The 19,409-nt window shown below is 38.0% G+C and overlaps 2 long non-coding RNA genes across 3 annotated transcripts in view; one reads left to right on the forward strand and one right to left on the reverse strand.

Moving 5' to 3' along the window:
* LOC146473702 (uncharacterized) overlaps positions 1-19,409 on the reverse strand; it is an 83,670-nt gene that overhangs the window by 55,679 nt on the left and 8,582 nt on the right. For both annotated transcript variants that reach the window (XR_014866289.1, XR_014866288.1), the window contains exons 2-3: positions 17,846-17,912; positions 17,734-17,778 (exon numbers count right to left, since the gene is read on the reverse strand). This is a non-coding gene — a long non-coding RNA (uncharacterized LOC146473702). The remainder of the gene's footprint in view (positions 1-17,733; positions 17,779-17,845; positions 17,913-19,409) is intronic.
* LOC146473707 (uncharacterized) lies at positions 311-13,943 on the forward strand. Its single transcript, XR_014866287.1, has 3 exons — positions 311-426; positions 3,870-3,994; positions 12,194-13,943. It is a non-coding gene; the product is annotated as an uncharacterized LOC146473707 (long non-coding RNA).

Genomic DNA, 19,409 nt, shown 5'->3' on the forward strand with positions numbered 1-19,409 from the left:
CTCTCATTTCCATCTCGTCCTTTCACTTTGGAATTAAAGCAAGTATTCTGGTGTTGGGTGGTATACATGGCGTCAAGAACACGTTTTAATTGTCCTTGTAGTTTTTCACGTGCTTAATTCACGAAAGTCCTTCTGGTTTACAAAAAAACGTTATTTATTCTTTGCATGCTCATAAATCACGGCCGATGATCTGTTTTTGAGTGCCTACCCGCGGGGCAACTGTCTTGTATGCCAGATAAGTTTTAACAACGCTAATACATTTAAGAAGTTAAGCATATTCTTTAATGGGTTGTGGCAAATTTGCATCTAGTCTTCTAGACAGCAGTTTAAATTTTCGGCTGTGGTGGAAACGATTAGCTTCAAGTCATGAAACTGCATTTGGTTGAACGAGTCCTCGTCATTAAACTGAGTGAACAGCTGAGAAAGGTATGGCGATTATTTAAGGCTTAGGTTATTGAATCAAAGCACATTGTCAACCTTCCCAACCATTTCACGTTTCAAATCCGTCTGGGTGAGAACAACTTTGCTAGAAAAACACTTTTTGTAGTATTGTTCCGCTACTTAACAAAGCAAACAAGTTACGGTTACGACTCTTAGACGTTCAGTACAGAGACGACTCAAACGTGAAAATTTTGCTTGTAAACATAAGCTTTGTAGTGACTGCAACTTTGAAATGTCATCTAATCTAACCAATTCTTGGTTAATAATAATGCAGGTAAAAGTATTGTAAAGCGAAATATAGAACTACTCTGCAGAACAAACAAGGATTTTGCGCTTCGAACTAGTGCAAACTATTTAGTAACTTTTGGCAGGTCGAAATCATCACTGCATATAGCATATTCCTTGTGGTGTGGCGGTCACTTCAGTTTCTCCACTCCAAAAAAACTTTACTAAACCTGTAAATATTTCTCGTGCGGAAAAGTTCACCTTGTTTAATAGAACAATGACCAAGAAGGGTGCACTGCACCGATATGGGAATCGCTTCTAATATATTTCTCGCCTAAGTAAAGCGGATTCCACGAATCAATGCCATGCATGGATGGCTTCCGTATTTATTAAGAACCTCTATGAATTGTCTTTGACTTGACAGAATGAAATGATTATTTACGACTGTATACATTGTTTTTCATAAAAAAAAAGATCTTTGAATAGGGCCTTATTCTTAAGAAAGGCTTTATCACCATAATGACATAGAATGTGCAGGAACAATCTCTTCATTTTACTGTAGCTTTTCAAAGGCGGACAAGTTTCTAAGTTTGAAGTATTTGTCTCAAAATAAATTTGATTATTTGGTTTGAGTTAAGTTTGTTATTATTGGTAAAAACATGGAGCAAGTTGGGTCAGCTTGGCAAATACAGTGTATAATTGGCAATGGTAACAAAAGAGCACGGATCGCTAACAAAATCAAAACTGAATATATGTATTGCTACAAAACCTATACCTAAAGGGGCCAAAGTCATCTCAATGGTAGGAGGCGCTAAAAGAAAAATAGACTTTTAGAAACAACCCCATGACAAAAGTAGTATGACAAAATGAAACAAAGTAGAATCTACCTCGTTGAGGAAATTGCGTATTTTCGAGGTTGGTGGCTGATTAAGCATGTGACCCTTCACCGCAGGAGGAGAGGAAAAACGGTTTAATTTGTAGCTGACGGTATACTGGGAATTCGGGAATTGATGGTTTATCGTGGTGGATATCTGTTGTTTATTGGCATTCAAAACGCTGTACACAGTGTATCCTGTCCTATATTGTTAAACTGAATAGCCTTTTCTTATTAAACCAGTTTCCTTCTGGACAACTGCTGTGGTACAGCTCAAGGCTTTGCCACATCCAGTTTAAGCCGTTGTAATAAACATTGTGTCTTTCCGATGATGTTTTCTATATCTACGCAGTTAGTTAGTTAGTTAGCTATGCAGCCTTAAAAACTGTTACGTTTATCAACTCTATAAAAAAATGAAAATTGGCTTTTAAAGTTGTAAAGATAACAGATGATTTCTCCGATGACACAAGAAATTAAAATTAGTGTGCGATACAGCAATACTGAAATTTAAAACGACTATACAATAAATTGTTAAATATTTATTTTTCTTTTCTATAAAGGAAGCAAAACTTGAAAGCTTGCATACAAGCCGTCATTCTAGTGCGCAAAGTCCATCTTCGATTAGATAAATAGACGTAATCGCTACAACGGAATAGCCATAGGTTATGTGACGGAAGATATTCATTGAAGTGTATTCATTAACCTGAAACTGTCAGTTCTTTTGAAAATAGGTCTTTTTTTTTATTAGAGGAAATCGAAGAATTCGAAGATAGCCGCAATATGCCCAAAGGCTTGGCCAGTGAACAAAAGTAGTTGTCTGAAGCTGAGTAAAATACGTACTGTTGATTCTGCAATTGCTGTTAATAAGTATCCATATCGTTTCATGAAGAAATATATATTATTTTAACTCTTTTCTCGAATTTTTTTCCGACCTTGTTTTTAAAGTGGAATTTTTTCTATCAAAATGTTTTTTTTTTCACCTCTTTGTTTGCCTCAGTGGGCATATGAAGACACGAGGCTACTTCATCTGGGTTTATCTATGGTTGACAATCTAACTCTCGCTTCCTCGAAGAAAAATGAAAGAAAAGGAACAAGGAAAACTTAAAATTAATCGAAAATCGCTGCACAAAATCACTCTGCTTTGCTTTCAAACAACAACGTTCAATGTCATAGAACAGTAAATCAGCGGGAATGAACAACATGCATCTTTTAGGGATGAGAATCGTTGCTTTCAAGAAAAACAGAAAATAGCATATATAACTGGTATAGTTTAAGAGCATTATTCCTTCTTAAATGCTGTGATATTGTTCTCGCCCTCACGCCAGTGTCACAGGCTTTAATGGTACTAAGCAAAATATAACGCAATCAGGTTATAACTTTTTATTGGAAAGGGTAACATGCTCCATCTTAGAAATTATTAATTAATAAACAGTACCACATGAAATCACTGCAAATATGTTCCACTAGAACGATCACACTTATACTCGTACATAGACTAAAAAACAAATACACATGCTCATGGGACTGGGCTAAATAACTGAGTGAAAAAAAAAAAATAAGTGAACCTTCATAATCGCTGAGTAAGATGTGAAGAAAGTTTCAGTGGTATTAGCATAACCAGACATCTCTACTAGGTTACAGCTTCAAACACAAAAATTTAACGAGGGAAAGTCTTGGCTTCAAGTCAGTAAAATAAGCATGAAATATGTTCAGCTCCTTACGGTCTTTCTCACTTTTACTCCCTAATGGCAAAATATTGCAATTACTGTCTCTTTCACTATCATGTAACAGACGATCACAGCTTTTCTAGATTCCTCAGCCAAGACGAACATTTAACCTAAATATCTTTGACACATTTAACACGAAGAGCATCAACCCGAGTTCCGATGAAGCACTCCACTATATGTAAATTGGGACCGTACTTGTGAAAAGTATTGAAAATCGGCGAGGTCACAGAAAAACATGTCCGAAACTTAACAGAGGCAAACATAGCCTTTCAGTTTTTCTCCTCTAAAAACCCCTCATGCTCGAAACTGAACCAAATAATTTACATTTAATATTGCAAACTACTGCAAAAAAACTCCCATAGCCGCACCATGGGAAAGCAATAAGAAAAGTGTTCATTTAAACGGTAGAACTTTATGGTATTATCCTTAGACTAATCTTGAAAGCTCCAACGAATCTGTTCGAGTCGAGGACTGAAGCAGTAAGTTATGCTCCGCCATATGTCTTACGGAATGACAGCTTCATGATTTCAGGTCTTTAAGTAGCAAACAGTAGTAGCTTCTCAGGTTGCCTTATAACACGTTTTTCCCTGCTTTCCTTTCAGTACCTGGGCACGGTTACAAAAGACACTATCAAGATAAGTGGGAGATTAGTGTACAACCTTTCGCTTGGTGCAAAAAAATTTCTCGCGCCATTTTGCGGAACACACGGCCGCATACCGATTAACAGGTATTAATTTTAAGATAGTGATCGAGGAAGAGCATTAAAAATTACAAAGTCAAAGATCAGTGGCATAAAACCTCCACTTAGCATGAGATTACTTTAAGTTGTCAAAGTCTGACCCTGTCAAGATCTTTAGGGTTCTAATGCGCAAATAATTTTTTCCCGGATAAATTGCCAAACGTACAAAATCGACCCAATTCGGCGGTTTCATTCTCTTTTACGTTATCTTTGCAACCATAAAGGACTTTGACCAAAGGTCCAAATTTTACATTAGAAACACATTACCTGTCAAAACTTTGTCTCCACGAGAAAAGAGTTGGAAATTGTGGCCGTATATCCAAAACAAGGCGGGACATTGCTAAAATAACTGGATGACTGTAAATAAAACACAACCGTTTATATTTTGCATTAATTGACAACAAGAACAGCTAATTCTAAAATACGGTCAGAATGAGCTCGTTTCTTATCAATTCAGTTTGAACAGATGTACAAGAAAACGTTCGAAATTAGCTAAAGAATCCCGTTATGAAATATCGCGAAAATGTCTACATGAAGAAGTGAAGTGTTGGTTGTATCTAACCACTGTTTTGCCGTAGGCTAGAATGCTATTTAAGACGCAAACGCAAATTCATCTGTCGGTATTCGGTATTATCAAAGAGATCAAACAAATGTTAATAACTGAAATATGCAATTCATCACAAGGATCAAAGCCATATACTGCACCGAAAAATAGCAGTTTAGAACTCTCAAAATCCCGATTGAAAATCCAAACTAAAGCACAGGGATTTTGTTCTTAAAAATTAAAACTTAGCCAAAACACTACATCTCCCGAGCTGCTTATGCTAATTGAGCAAACTGTTATGGCGACCAAGAAAAGTCTAAGACGTGACTAGATACAGGTACTAAGAACGAATAAGGAGATCGCCTCCAAGTCTCGTATTTTTTTAGGGTAGGAAGGGTTTTTCAAAACACCGCGGGATATTACGTGCCTTACTCGCTACGAAGTCTGAGGAGCACCTAATGAAAGCACCTAAGCAAAACACTTAAAACGCTGTTGGAAGAGATCCCCGATCGTTTTAACGCCTTATAAACGAATAATTGTGTAAGTTGACATAGTCTGATCTGGGATATCTAAGCTGAACGTTTTAGCCGCATAACGTTTTAGTGATAGGATCTTATTCACCAAATTTCTAGTTTCGGTTGTGGGTTTTCTGAAAATATTATCTGTCCTAATTTCGAACTTTGAACAACATTTTTGCACCCTCCAAGAAATAAAGTTGTTCGTTTTCAAGTCTTCGGTATTTTGAGTTGATATTTTATCAAATAATACTCTGATTGTTCTCAGTTCACAACTAAATCCGAATTTCTGCGATAAACAACGGATCATTCGTTTTGGAAGTCTTCGCTCTGGTTAGCCCAAGGAATTGATTAGGGCAGCGAAGCAACACGTCTCATTTTCCCGCGCTGCATCTCAATTCTCTGTTTCTAAAGCCTTGGCTAAACGATCTGACACTGTTGTAAAAGACATCCAGCATTTGCGGTATAATATTGTGAAAGGTACAGCTAAATGTAGCCAAAACATTCCTCGAACAAAAATTGTTGGTCAAACATGATCTTAAATTGAGTGCTAAACATTCTAACATTGTTAAAGCAACAAATATTGTACCGCGATTTTAAAAAGTTTTGCCGGTGCTTAGCTAGAGGTTCTTTGTATGCGCTATTTTGTAAGTTTCTCATTTGAATCATAACCTCCCCCTGGTTTTCACAAGCGATGTAAGCACAAAGGCTAGCATTAGCTCAAACACAAGAGGTTTCCAAATTATTAAATTAAGAGGAAAGGGTTTTGCAGAGCAAAGATAAAAAAGAACAAATTATAGAGCTTGCGTTTCTCAGTAGTTATGTGGACTAATTGAGGATGGCGGTAAGACATTGCTTTATCTTGTCTTAGCAGTCTGGATTGACACACGTACGCTGCTTTTATGCATCAAATTCGAGAAATGTTCGCTATCGAGTGTGATCTCTCACGAGGTTTGAAACATGTATTCTCGGGTGAGACGCATGTAAAGTAAACCTACGATATTACTTAGGGCAGTAGCTTTCAACCTGCACTGTATTAAGTCCTTAAACCTAGCGTTCTCCATGATAGGGCAAATTTTGCTTCCTCGAAGCTCTGCATATTTTAGCTACAAATTATGTACAGAGGTTCCAGCTGAGATACTAGATTTCGCTAAAAATATACCACTATCACGTTTTCTCCACAGTGTTCTCAGTCTAAAAGAAAAAAAAAATACTCCGTAAAGAAGGAAGAAAATCCACAAAACATTTCAGTGTAGGATCTACCAGAGTTTTCTAAGAACTGTCCAAACTTAGAACAATACAGACCTACGAAGCTAGCGCTTAATGACAATTCATGAGTTTAAGCTCTTAAGAAAGAGCAAGAGGTATGCAGATATGGTCACGGATTACTGTTTGTCAAAATAAGGGTGATGCCCCCGAGGAACGGAAGCTCTTCACGGGGCAATGAGAGTTATATATTTTACGACTCGGCTAAGCAAGATTGTGTACTAGCAGCATTGGGAAGCATCACTGTAAGCATCCTTTTTCGGCCGAGCAACGCCTGTTACTGTATACGAAAATCACTGAAAATTAAAATTCAAACGCACAAATGTGTACATTGTTTAAATATGCTTTTCAAGGGAATAGAAAATTGTCCAAATAGTTCAAACACAGTTCAAATCAAAGTAAATTTAGATGAGAGTTTAGAGGCAAGTCAAGACAAAACTACAGGCATAGTAAAAACGTTTTTAATAATCGGCGTTGGGTTGAATGTCAGTTTACAAGAGAAGAGCAGAACAAGGAAAGTGGAAATAGCGGCCTGAGAAAAAAAACGAGTCAACATCACAAAGTACCTTCTCTGGGTGTAGAAATTTGTAAGGAAGGCGTGCCGCAGTAAACCTAGTTGAAGATCACATGAGATCTTAGGTGGATTAGGTTGGAAGCTGAACCACAGTACCGAATTCTGGTCTGAAAAATATATTGTAATTCACACAGCACTACATGGTATGATTGATAGTAGTTCTAGCTGTTAACTTATGCAGATAAAAAATTAAATTATTTCTAATAACCCAGCATGCGTCCAAATAAAAGCTCTTCAAGCTAGAGTCGCTTCTTCTTCTTTTCAGTTGCAGTTAAAATGAACTAAAAAAGTGGTAAAACACGTGAAAGCTAGTGCTTCAGTAATAGCACATAGAGGCAAAAAGCCTGCGATTGCGACCTTTTTAACCTGCTTTACCAAATAAAGATATGTATGTACTTTCTTTGCGATAAATGCTCTTTTTACACGATTTTTCTGAGCCCGATCTTAAGCTACGACCTTGTTTTTTGTACAGATACATGTACTCGAAGAAAGAATGATACTTTTGACATATACTGTATCATAGAAATGTACTTCTTAGTAGCTTTCGTTTGAAAAGTTACCCTTTATGGCTTATCCGTCGACACATAATCAAAGTTATAACTCACCCTGTTGCATGGCCATATTTCATAGCAAGTCCGCAAGTAAAGGTTAACCTGAATGGCCTGCATACAACAATGATCGAGACGAAGCAAAAATGACTACCTTTCACGAGATTCTATATAGTGTTGGTTGAATGTAGCCTCTGTTATTTACGGCTATGTCGAAAAGCCCAGATAATTATTTTCTAAGGCAGAATCTTTTTATCAAATCAGAGCTCCTGTATAAGACTAGGCTGGGCTGCTACCTTCGCCTTCAGTGGTAACTTGAGCATCTGAAAGTTCGATATCGACCCTTTTCTTTTCAGTACTTTAAAGCGATTATGACATTTCAATAAAGTACTGAGATAAAAAAAAAAATCCGTGTCACCTCATTTTGCGCAAGAGCTGTCAGTAAATCAGACTCTCAGAATATTTATTATAACATTTGTTCCCAATGTGGTGTGGCACCCACACTCGAGAAGTTCGTATTTTACAAAACCGATACCCTAGTAGCATTTTTAAGCTGTTATTTATACGGGGTGTACAGGAAGAGAAGGTAATACTGGGGGTCTGCGGGTGGTATTTCCATGCATTATGGATTACAAACACAGATAACGTAGGTAGCTAGTGGATGTTTCACATGTTTGCTTGTTGGTATTCGAGCTTGCAGTTTAATTAATGATGCATATATGCAAGCGAAGATGGCTAACAGCTTAAGAAGTAAACGTACGTTCACTGGGTAAGAACTGCGTCATGGACAAAAGTTACCATTACATTAATTAAAGTAAGAAATCCACAGCGACTTAACTAAAATGTACTCTCAGTTCTGAATGCGTTCAGCTCGAAGGAGTTGTTTCATTGCCAGAAAATGGAACAGTTGATGCATTTAATTTATTCTCTCTTGTACAAAACGTATCATAATAAATAATTACGGTTAAAAATATGGGACATTTTGTTTTTTTTTGAGGTTCCCCATACTCTGCTCATTTTGTAACAAGCTCTTTCATCACAGGCCACGTTTATTTGGCCTGAGACACTGGTTACACAAGGATTACCAATTAATTCGAATTACAACGAACATCATCTGGACTTGAAGGCGACGACAAGAGTAGTAGTGGCGGGCACACGAGAAGTACAAACATGCACAAAGATAATCGTGCACAGACAGCTATACGACAAGAGCTTTCAGAATTGCACAGTGTGCGTTTGGTCCCAGAGAACGTCTATGCTTTAACGAAACTGGCCAGAGATGTCGACAGTACTGTTGCTAAACGCCACTTGATGCCAAAAAGTGCTAGAAGAAAATATGACAATCACTTGCAAGATTTCATCAGAACCAAACAGCGAACTTATATGTGGTTTGTTAAGACCAAGTGAAGAAGCTCATTAATCTTTAAGGATGCTTTTTCTTTAGCATTTTTACTAGTCAGACAAGCAGAAGAATAACAACAAAGGCAAGAATACGCACGCACCAGCACTGAGGGACAATGGAGCGACTAGCAGATTGAATCTTCTTATACTATCGTCAATAGGAATAAACACAACGCGAGGATAGACACAAGCATCGACATAAGCACGCAACAGTACAACACAAAAATTATACAAATAAAAAAAATCGATTTGCACCGCGGTACTGCTAGTAACCCTCGCCGGATTGTAAACACACCACCATGTTTCGATGGCGACATTGCCACTTAATCCTCAGATGAATGTGCAGCGACAACCTGTGTTATGGCGAGGATTTAATTTTCGGTAATTTGTGTTTTAGAAACAAAACAAGCTGTTGATAGCATGCAAAGCGCCCGTCAATGTACGATGGAATCGAAGACAGACATGTCACAACACCAGCCAGATGATCGTAACTTATTTGAAATTTGTGTGAATTGCCAATTATAAGTATGTCAACACCAATATCGTCTCGTCACTGCCCTAAGCGTGCAGGCATGGATGCCTCTAAATGACACTTTCGTTAGAAAATTAGAGTGGCTTAAGGAAAATCCGACCTGATGATAGGATAAATTGTTCTTCTTTCAACACAGGCCCCAGGATTACCGCAAAGTTGATACCATTCACGACCAAACACGAAATCCTTCGTATTTTGCTTGCAAACGGTTGTTTACAAACGAAAATGTAAACAAACTCGCTCACAGCCAAATATTTTTGGTTGTTTTTAAAAGGCGAATTGATGTTTGGATGTTTTCTCTTTATTGTAGCAATTAACGTAATGAGTGTTTGTGAAGCGCGGTGAATTGTTTGGGTCAAGAACTGTCTCAGCCGAAACAACGCTTGAATGGCGACAAATCCCTGATGCAGAGGGCAAGGGCTTGAAGTGCGAAATAAATTATTATCAGTATGATAGCCAATGTGTGAGTATCAGGTCGCGAAACGGGGGATATTTATCTTTAGACACCACTTAGTGTTAATATAGCTTAAAATCTGTTGAAAGATTGACAGAGGTAAGCGAATTTAAACAACAGAGATGCTTGGTCCAAATTAAGCTGCCCTGTATACCGCGACTTTCCTCTGCTGTTTTAAAACTTGCAACCTTTGATAATACTGTGTAAATAAAAACAAAGGGGATGGAGCCAAAACGAAAGTTCTTTATTCGCAATAAACCTCTCTTTAAAAAATGCTTATATTCCGGGGTTTAACTTGCAAAGGCTGATATCCTTTAAAGCACGTCGATAGCTCTAGTCAAGCAATTTTAATTCCAACTGATATTCACTGAATAAGCATAAACTTCGTTCTATCTACAAGGATAAACAAGTGTAAAAACACATTGCCGTTGATGAACAAAATCAATGAGATATGTTTTCACTTTTATTCGCAAGCAAAGGTAGTATTATTTCTCCGATGGTTTGCTCCCCACTGCGAAGGACTTTTCCGCAGCGGACGTTTAAGCAACTAATTCATCAGAGACAGAGCTACATGTGTTGAGTTGACGATCCATTTTAGCCGGAGGCGATGTTTTCTAATTTTCGTTACCGCTTATGTCTCTGAGAATTGCTTTGTAGGGTGCCTTGAAAAAAGTAATTATCGTGCGAGTCGAATTTCAAATTTAAGGAAACGAAAATAACCTTGGCAACTGCGAGCCAGTTGAATCTGGCAATGTTTTCAATTTGGCGTCTCGTGTGTCTTTCAAATTCTCACCGCGGGCGACTCGCTTCCAAATTGCAATGTTTGAATTCGTCTTTGTCTGCGAATTATTTAAATCTGACCCGACGCATGAGGAGACCGAGAATAAGAAAGAAATACAATTTATTGCGGCTTCTTTAAAGGGACTTACAAGGTTTCGGTTAGTGTTTAATTAAGGACAGAAAAAAATCTTTGGCTCACTCTCCTTGGGTTCAATGGAAAAATGAAACGAGCAAATAAATAAAACGTGCTCGATAAGCTCCATCTTACAAAAAAAAAATAAGAAGTGCAGTCCACCAAATATCTTTGTTTTCATATTTAAAATTGAGGTTTACCACTACGTTGACACAGTGCGGGGAAATGGCATAACTAATGTCATACGAACACAGGATCTTGTCTAGTATTTTACGAAGAAACAAGTTTGTACTGAGGTTTATCATTGAAAAGCTGTTTCGTCTACAGAACATTACCTCGGGGTGTGAAAACGCAAAACAAGCATTTGCTTTGCTTGTTCGCTGTAATGGCGTCTCGGGGTGACGGATATCATCCGAGAAAACATGGAAATCCAAACGTGGACTTAACAAAATTAGTTTATAAAACAAAGCTGGGTTTTCAAGACAAGAAAAATGTCCAAGGAAAAAGAGAAAATCGGGAAATAGCGATATCGTCAGAAAATATTCATTAGTTTTTTTTGTGAGAAATTAAAAGGTTCTAGAAAAAGATTTGGGGACATGTATAATTAAAAATGGCCTCAGCGCCGGAAACTTCTAAAGATCTTTTCAGTACCAGTTGCAATAAAATTGATTGTGTCACTCAGTCTTTCAATAAGGCTCAGTGGGGTTCCCCGTACATGTACAAGGGTTCGTCATGGGAGATTGAGGATTCGGAACACAATGTCTCTACTGGGGGGCATCGAGGCGACGTTAATAAATGATAAACCCCAAAGAATGGATTACAAATAGGAAGAAAGAATCGCCTTGTATCACCATGTGAATTTTCTAGAATTTTTTTTTATGTGGCTGTGACCTGGGATTGTGCGAAATTGAAACCCACGTTATGAAAACTCTTTTTGGAAGGTGCAAGGTGAAAATAAACAGTAGGGGTCAGGAAAATATTGCTCCCACGCTTCTTCCTTTGGTTAATTAAATTTCCAAAAGCTGATGAGAAAGCAACAGTAGGTACCTAGGAAAACTGATGGGACCTCGAAATGGAAGCACAGCTATTGTTTTAGCTGCGAACAAAGTCATTTACGCGACAGTACAGACGGAATAAAAACGATTCGCTTACATTTTCACTGGCGATAAATTTAAAAACCCAAAAACACAGGAAGCATTACACCAAAGTACCGCTCAATTGCTTTCAATTGAATTGTAATACTCAACTATTTGCCTCCCACATCTAACATTTTGAACCACCTTGTACGACATAACTGATCGGCCACGCCACAAAGCTCACACCTAGGGGGGTTTAATCCAAAAACTCGTCAGAAACCAAATCGTGGAATAGTCTAGGAGATACAGAGCCTTAAAATGGAAACGAATTTCCATATTCTTTCGCCTCTTTTCTTTCTTTTAGGTGGATAGAAAGAAAATGACAACTGTGCTGAATCAGGAGCACGAATGATGGTTTGAATAACGACAATCTGTTTCTACAAGAAGAGGGCGCAGCTGCAGCTCTTCACATACCCTTTCGCACCCACGGACGCTCGATTACAAAACTGCAAGAAATTCTCAAAAACTATTTTTCATAATATCGACAAAAAGTAACATAGGGAAGGGCTGCTAAGTAGATTACATATCAATGGTGGTACGAATAATACTTTCCATAGACCCAAGTTGAAGTCACTGTCACTTAAATTGTTTAAGGCGCGGCTCTGAGTGCTAAAGGAGTAACATACAGGAACGTGTTTTTTTCTTTCATATAGAACAAAGAATATCTAAGAGAGGTGTCCCCCACCAGATCTGCTTACCTAGAGAACTACGGTCTGATTCAGGAATAGAAGTCATGTCCTGTTGGCGTAGAAAGGGTCGCTGCGACGTCCCTTACCTATGTAAGAACTCTTGAGCAAGGGGGGTAGGGTAGGTAGGGTGCACTAAGAAGAACATCAAGAGAGGTTGCAGCCAACCAGACATATCTTCTTCGAAAATTCCAAACCTTGCAGCATGGGTGTTAACCTTTCAAGTCATATTATGATAATAAGTTAATGAAATTTCTTGGTTGGAAAAAATCTTAGTAATCAGCGTGAAATTCAAACAAAAAAGGCCTGGATGGCGTAAATCCCTATTAGCTCCTACCCTACGTTTCTAAGTTAAAAGTTTGTCAACCGAAGCGACACCACTTCATACTCACTCCGAAGTTCTGCAAATAAGCTCGCTGTTTCAAACCAACTCAGAAACGGCTCCACGTACAATGGTGCCGAACTACAGAACAGTCTACTCCCAAAAAGCGGAATGGCTGAATGAACTTCGATCATCATTCATCAAATCTTAAATTTGTAGTGAAAGGCATGGCATTCATAGAAAGCAAGTTTCACACAAGTTTAATAACTTGATAAAATGATAGATTTTGACTTCTCGATTTATTTCGTATGTAGTCTTGATTAAATAACGTAATTAATGCAAAAGTTTCAAATTTAGTATTTCTTTGTGAACCTGATGAAGTAAACGTGATAAATTCCGTTTTATCCCCATTTTCTTTCAGACATTTATCCTCATTAACGTTACATGATAAGGATTTGTACTTTTTGTATGGATTCCCCGACGTGCGCTTTATTTTATGATTTTTGCATTCCAATTAATTGTTTGTACGTGTTATTTCCTGCGCGTCGATGAACTGTTAAAAAAGGAGGGGGGGGGGGGGGGGGAGCATTAATTAAGGAGTTCAGGATCCAAGGATGCGTACTTTCGTAGCCTGTAATAGTCTATTACAATGGAAGGAAAATACTTTATCTGTTGTAATAACAATGTTTAATGTGTTCTGTATTATAGTATTTCGTAACTTTTGTTACGTTGTTTAAAACTGAATAAAACCAGACAAAAGGTAAGCGATTTCCCGCGCTTGGCGAGCATTGCACGTTTTGCTTCGAGTTCTGATTGGTTCCTTGGGTTGTTTGCGTTTTTTTTTTTTTTTGTTTCTGGTAGGAGTGCCATTACTGTGGTTTTGAAAATGATTGTTTGTAATAAAAACCTGTAATGCTGATATTTTGGTGTTAAGCCCATAACTACTGTCAATAATCAGGAAGAGTGCTACTTCAGAATAAAAACCTCAAAAGACTGTGCCGCAAACAACAAAGAATCTTTCCTTCGAGAATGTAAACATCAGACAACGCTCCACTAAAATAAACGTTGCTATACGCTGTTTGGTTCCCTTTATGACTGGTCTCTGGACTTAACCATAAACCTTACTTCTTACTGAAAGTGTATCCTTAACTCATTAATTAACCCATTAAGCCTAAATAGCGACCAGGGACAGATTCACGCCCACCTAACTTAAGGACGGTCCTACTAATACAGAAGTATTTTTGCGCGGTTTATCACTATGCGGGAAAAGCAGATCTCAGCAAGGGCTGTTGGAATCCAAAAAGAAAATTGGGGGTAACCACGCATTTTTTGGAGATAATTAATCAACAATAATCCAAAAAGGCAGTAAAATACAAAACAATGTGTGGCGTTTTTTCCAAGTTGAAGCTTCATTATCTCTGAAAAATGTATGGTTGCCACCAATTTCCTTCTCGGATACCAAGAGCACTTTCTAAGTTTTCCTTACTCTGCAGAGTTTTAAACCGAGCAAAAATATCCCTGTGTTAGTAGGCATTACCCATTAGAAAACCGAGTACCTCGAGATGCGCAGAACGTATGCGCAGTAACAAAAGCAGGCACCGTCCTTAAAATTATCTTAAGCATTGTTTCTTTACAAAAGCCTATTTTAGAATTAGGATCTAAACTTAGGAGGGCTTCGTAAATCTCGCCTCAGCATCTAATTTCTCCTTGTAATATCACAACTTCATCAAGCAAACAGGTCATGAGAATAACGGAATTGATCATCCACGAAAAGATGTCTTGATTTTAAAATAAATCCCCCAAACTACTAGTACTAGAAATATGTGGAGACAAAGAACGAAATAAGCACGATGATATTGGGGCGTGAGAGTGACAAATGTCCTTTTACTATACATATAGTAACAGACCATAACCTGACCCATTGCATCTACGAAAAAATGCGCGAAACAATCTCGGCCATTTCTCAGCTATCAGTTAATTACAATGGATCTCAGTTTATTTTATAGTTATCGTGTGTTTTCGTGGTTTTGTATCGTATCAACTGTTTCCCTCTCGTTAGCCGAAGTGTCGAGCATCATCCGAAGATTTACGAAGAACTTTCGAGTGATTCGAAGATTGAGACTTTACGAACGCTTTTCACCTGCTGACGACCTCACGATTTCTAAAAACTACTTGTGAGGAGCTGCTAAACCATCTTCATTCGCAACTTATTCTCCAAAAATTAACTAAACAGTTATTGTCAAGTTATTTGGTAGTAAAACTCACACTTTACTCGAGAAAAATTTAGCATCTCAGCTTAGTCGGCTAAGTCCTAACGCCAATTCTCAGCCGATGGTTAAAATTCTGGACAATTCTAATTTATCAGTTAGCCCTGTGCACACCCTCAACCCTTCCCCTACCAAGGGGGCGCAATTGTCATTATTATTGTCATAGCAATAATGATGATGATGATGATGATGATGACCTTTATTCCCATAGGGTAACACTTTACCGTGAACTTATGTTTATGGTTCAAAGTTACTGATACTTTACGGACCTCAAATAACAAAATAATAACCAGAGCTAAAACACTGCCATTAATGCGTTTAAAACTACTTACTCTATGAACATGAGTGGCTAAAAAAGAAAAAAAAAGAAAACCCAATGACTATGAAAGGGCAATCAATGTTTAAAAACTAAGAGGACAGCAGGATGGTTTTCAACCTCATTCCATTTTTAAACATAAGTAGAATCAAAATGTTGATTCACATCAAAAACCTGTAGAATCTAACATACAGAGCAGGAGCCAACCCTGTGGTACAGTAAGATCGATGCAGTATAAAATACAAGCACCTGTCCTCGGGAAACAGGGTGGTGTCCAACTACTCTGTAGTTTTCATAAAAGAGAGAAAAGAAGAAACAGCAAACGCTCTGAGAATTTTTTTTTTTTTTTACATAAAAGCTCAAAGCAGTAGTTATGACCCTATGTTAAAGACAACATTTTATTGGTGGAGCACGTAGTTTGGCCTCCAACTACCCGTCACTTTTCATAGTAGAAAAGTGATGTAAAATTTTCTTGATTAACTATTGTAAATGTTGGAAATGGCGCGATGCATCCAATAAGAGAATTTAATCACCTTTGGCAAGCACGGTGTACCCATGTCCAGGAACTGTTACTTTCCACGGAACGTAAAAGAAGAAAGCGTAAGAATGTGCGACAGCGACATGATAGAGACCAAACCGAAAGTCATAAATGCAACCATGGATAGCTGTTGAGAGCTGGCTGGCTCTCGTCAGCACGGTGATGCAACAATAAGTAAAATGTTTAACCAACATGAAGTCAGTTATCAACTGAATGCACTTGGTAATGACTCCGGATGGGCTCAAACTCAAATGTTTGCCAACTTCATAGCGCGTGACTATGAGCAATGAACAAAGAATTTGACATTTTATGCCGCTGTCGCAATAAGCAGTGTAAGGATAGAAAAAACTATCCTTCAGCGAATACTTGGCCATAACCATGTTAAATATATACAGCATACTTGATCTGCAAAGGTTCCATATGCTGTATATGAATGAAAAGATAAGAATGTAAACATTTTCTTGATTTAAAAGCAGGACTCTATTCTGAGTGGACGACGTAGACTTTTGTGCCATGCAAGCCTACAGCGGGAGTTTCTAACATTCCGGGGTAGAGTGGGGTGGGGGGAACAAAGCCAAGCCCCTAGAGTTGACGCCATTAGAGGGGTTGATGTCATTGTTGGTTCTCGTCCTTACTCCTTGGATTTTTCTATGGATGCTCTGGTTTTCACCCATCACGCACCACAGTGGATTGAATAGCCGCTCAGTGACTAAACCATGTTTATTCATTTATCCCTTTTATCAGAAAGAATAAAGAAAAACAGACATAAGAGTTTGATGGTTCAGAATTTTTGGCATTGTCTCAACCCTGTGCGAGACATTTTATTGGTTCGATGCAATGGTGTACAACTAATCGTCATCATTTAAAGAAAGGATTGCTTAAAAACCAACCTCGTGTGTAAGAAAACATTGCTTGTGCAATGTAAAATTCAAGTCTGCCACCACCTCAGCTGAGAGGGTGGCGTCCAGCGATATTTCAATGATCCGAGGAAGAGAAAAAAATGTATACTGAGAGTAACAGAGTTCAGGTTTTGTAAAAGTTCAGAGTAGGAGCCAACCCTGTGTGCAACATAATATTTTATTGGTGCAACTTAAATACAAAGCACTCAAATGTTGTCAGCCAACAGGGTGGTGTCCAACTACTCTTCACTTTTTATACACAGCCGTTACAAAGCCAAGAAAGTAAAAAGTGCGAGAGTTGATACAAAGCGTCAGAAGGGAACTGAGGCCATCCAACCCGAGTAATATACCATGAGCTTGGTTGTTGAATGCAAAGACAAAGAAAAAACGCCAATGTCCTCAGCTATAAGGGTAGTGTCCAACAACTCATAACTTTGTATAAAATAGTAGAAGAAGCAATAGAAAATGCTATTGATTTAAACATTTTCAGCAGTGTTAACTAACCTGTAGAACATAAAGTATTGTTGGTGGGATGCAAAATAAAACAACATACAATGCTTCTCCTCTTAAAGACATAGAGTGTCCAACTACTCTTCACTTTTCAAACGTATTAAACGTGGAGAAAATATAAAAAGCAAAATGTAAACGTTCAGTGTAGTTCGTTCGGTGTGATGAACCTTTCCGCGCCCTTTTTGCCCTTTTTGTTCTGCTCCCCTATCAATGCTGGATTCTACACTATCCTAAACCGTGAGAATAGCGTTCAAATATTATTTACTTTTCGCGTGACACTATCGGAAAGAGACTACAACTACATACCGTCTCCCATGATTGGAAATAGTTCCACTCGGGATGCTTGATTATCTAAGGAAAAGCATAATTAATGGAAACTTTTTTTGTGGAAACGAATGATAATGAAATACAAGCATACCAGTTCTGCTGACCAAAAATCTCACGATTTTTCCAATGAAACAAATGAGAAAGATAAACTTTTAGACCTGCAAGAAACGAATAGAGAAGAGCGATTGAGGCCACGTTGAAACTTAAACATACAGAGGTCAAGAGAACATTAAACTATGGTGGGAAGATATTTCATAAGCAAAGCCTACTGTGTTGTGCTACTGTCCAGTCGTTTGTGTTGTCCAGTCTATTGTGTTGTTCTATTGATTGATTGATTGATTGATTGATTGATTTCAAGAAGAAAAAAGCACTTTTTTCTTATGGAAGCAGGAATGGACATTTGAGATTTTTTCTCTAATTTCGTTGCAGGAAAATGATGGGAAAAATCTAAAGAACGATTTTTTTTTTCTGCAAATGAAACACTGAAAAGTTGAATCAAACACGTTGCACTCGTTTTACCACCATGTTTCACGATGTTGCAAGATGATGATGTTGCATGATGTTGAACGAAGAATGATTTCCATCAAACATCGTCTTCAACATCGTTCAGCATTTCTTTTGTTCTCAGGTATAAACAATGTTGCGTTCGTTTGTCCACCGTGTTCAACACTGTTGAACGCGCGCATGCCCACTAAGCTACCTTTGCGGGTATCTGTATCCATGGCGATGATTTACTATTTTATTTGCTTCGCGTGTTGCCGCGTGAGTGTTCAATCTACAGTATGGTAAACGAACAAAGTTTTGAATCTCTCAACGACGAAGACTTAAAACGCTTAAACACAAGTGATCTCTCTTCCAATAGAAATAGAGAGGGCAAAGGAGTAAGTGAAACTGTAAAACCAGGAACAGCGAGGAAATGGTCCCACGCGGAGGTCGATCGGTCTTGCGCCATCTTTTGGGCAAATCAATATGTCGTGGGGTTGTTTTCTAAAGAAGCATTGTTAGACATTCTAAAAACCGAAGATTCGTATGTTCAGATTGGTACAATAACTCTAAAACTTAAACACCAAAAGATAAAAAGTATCTAATTAATGCATACCGTTTTACTTTCTCTTATTTTCATTTCCCTTTTGCTCTTTTATGTTGTAAACAATACGTCATGTATACAATGTAATAATGTAAGTTAAATGACCCGCCTCGATAAGTGTTGCTATTTGCGGGTCAGTATAATATGTACCTTATTTTCTGTAAATAAAAATATAATAGTTGTTGTTGTTAAAAGGATTCCAGGTAGAGCTTGGTCCCAGGCCCTTGAGTCCAAGTGTGGCATCAAACATGTTGCATTCGTTTGCCCACCTCGTTCAACACTGTGCAACATCGTCCAACAATGTTGGATGATGTTGCAATCATCTGGCCGGTCCTTATAAGCGATATTAATATTAATAACCAATGGGGCACAGACCGCTGGAAACTGTGTTGGGGCACAGCACAGGAAACATTGCTTCATCTTTTCTGGGAGTGCCCGATCACACAGGCCTTTTGGAATAGTGTTGAACTATTTTTCGTTTCCGCTGATTTAATTCCAACCTCACAAGTTTTAACGTTATGCCACTGTTTAGGTCTTAAAGGAGATAAAAACGCCTCCTTATTGAATC

This window comes from Pavona decussata, unplaced genomic scaffold (genome assembly GCF_977016875.1).
Source record: "Pavona decussata unplaced genomic scaffold, jaPavDecu1.1 SCAFFOLD_92, whole genome shotgun sequence".
NCBI classification, from domain to species: Eukaryota; Metazoa; Cnidaria; class Anthozoa; order Scleractinia; family Agariciidae; genus Pavona; species Pavona decussata.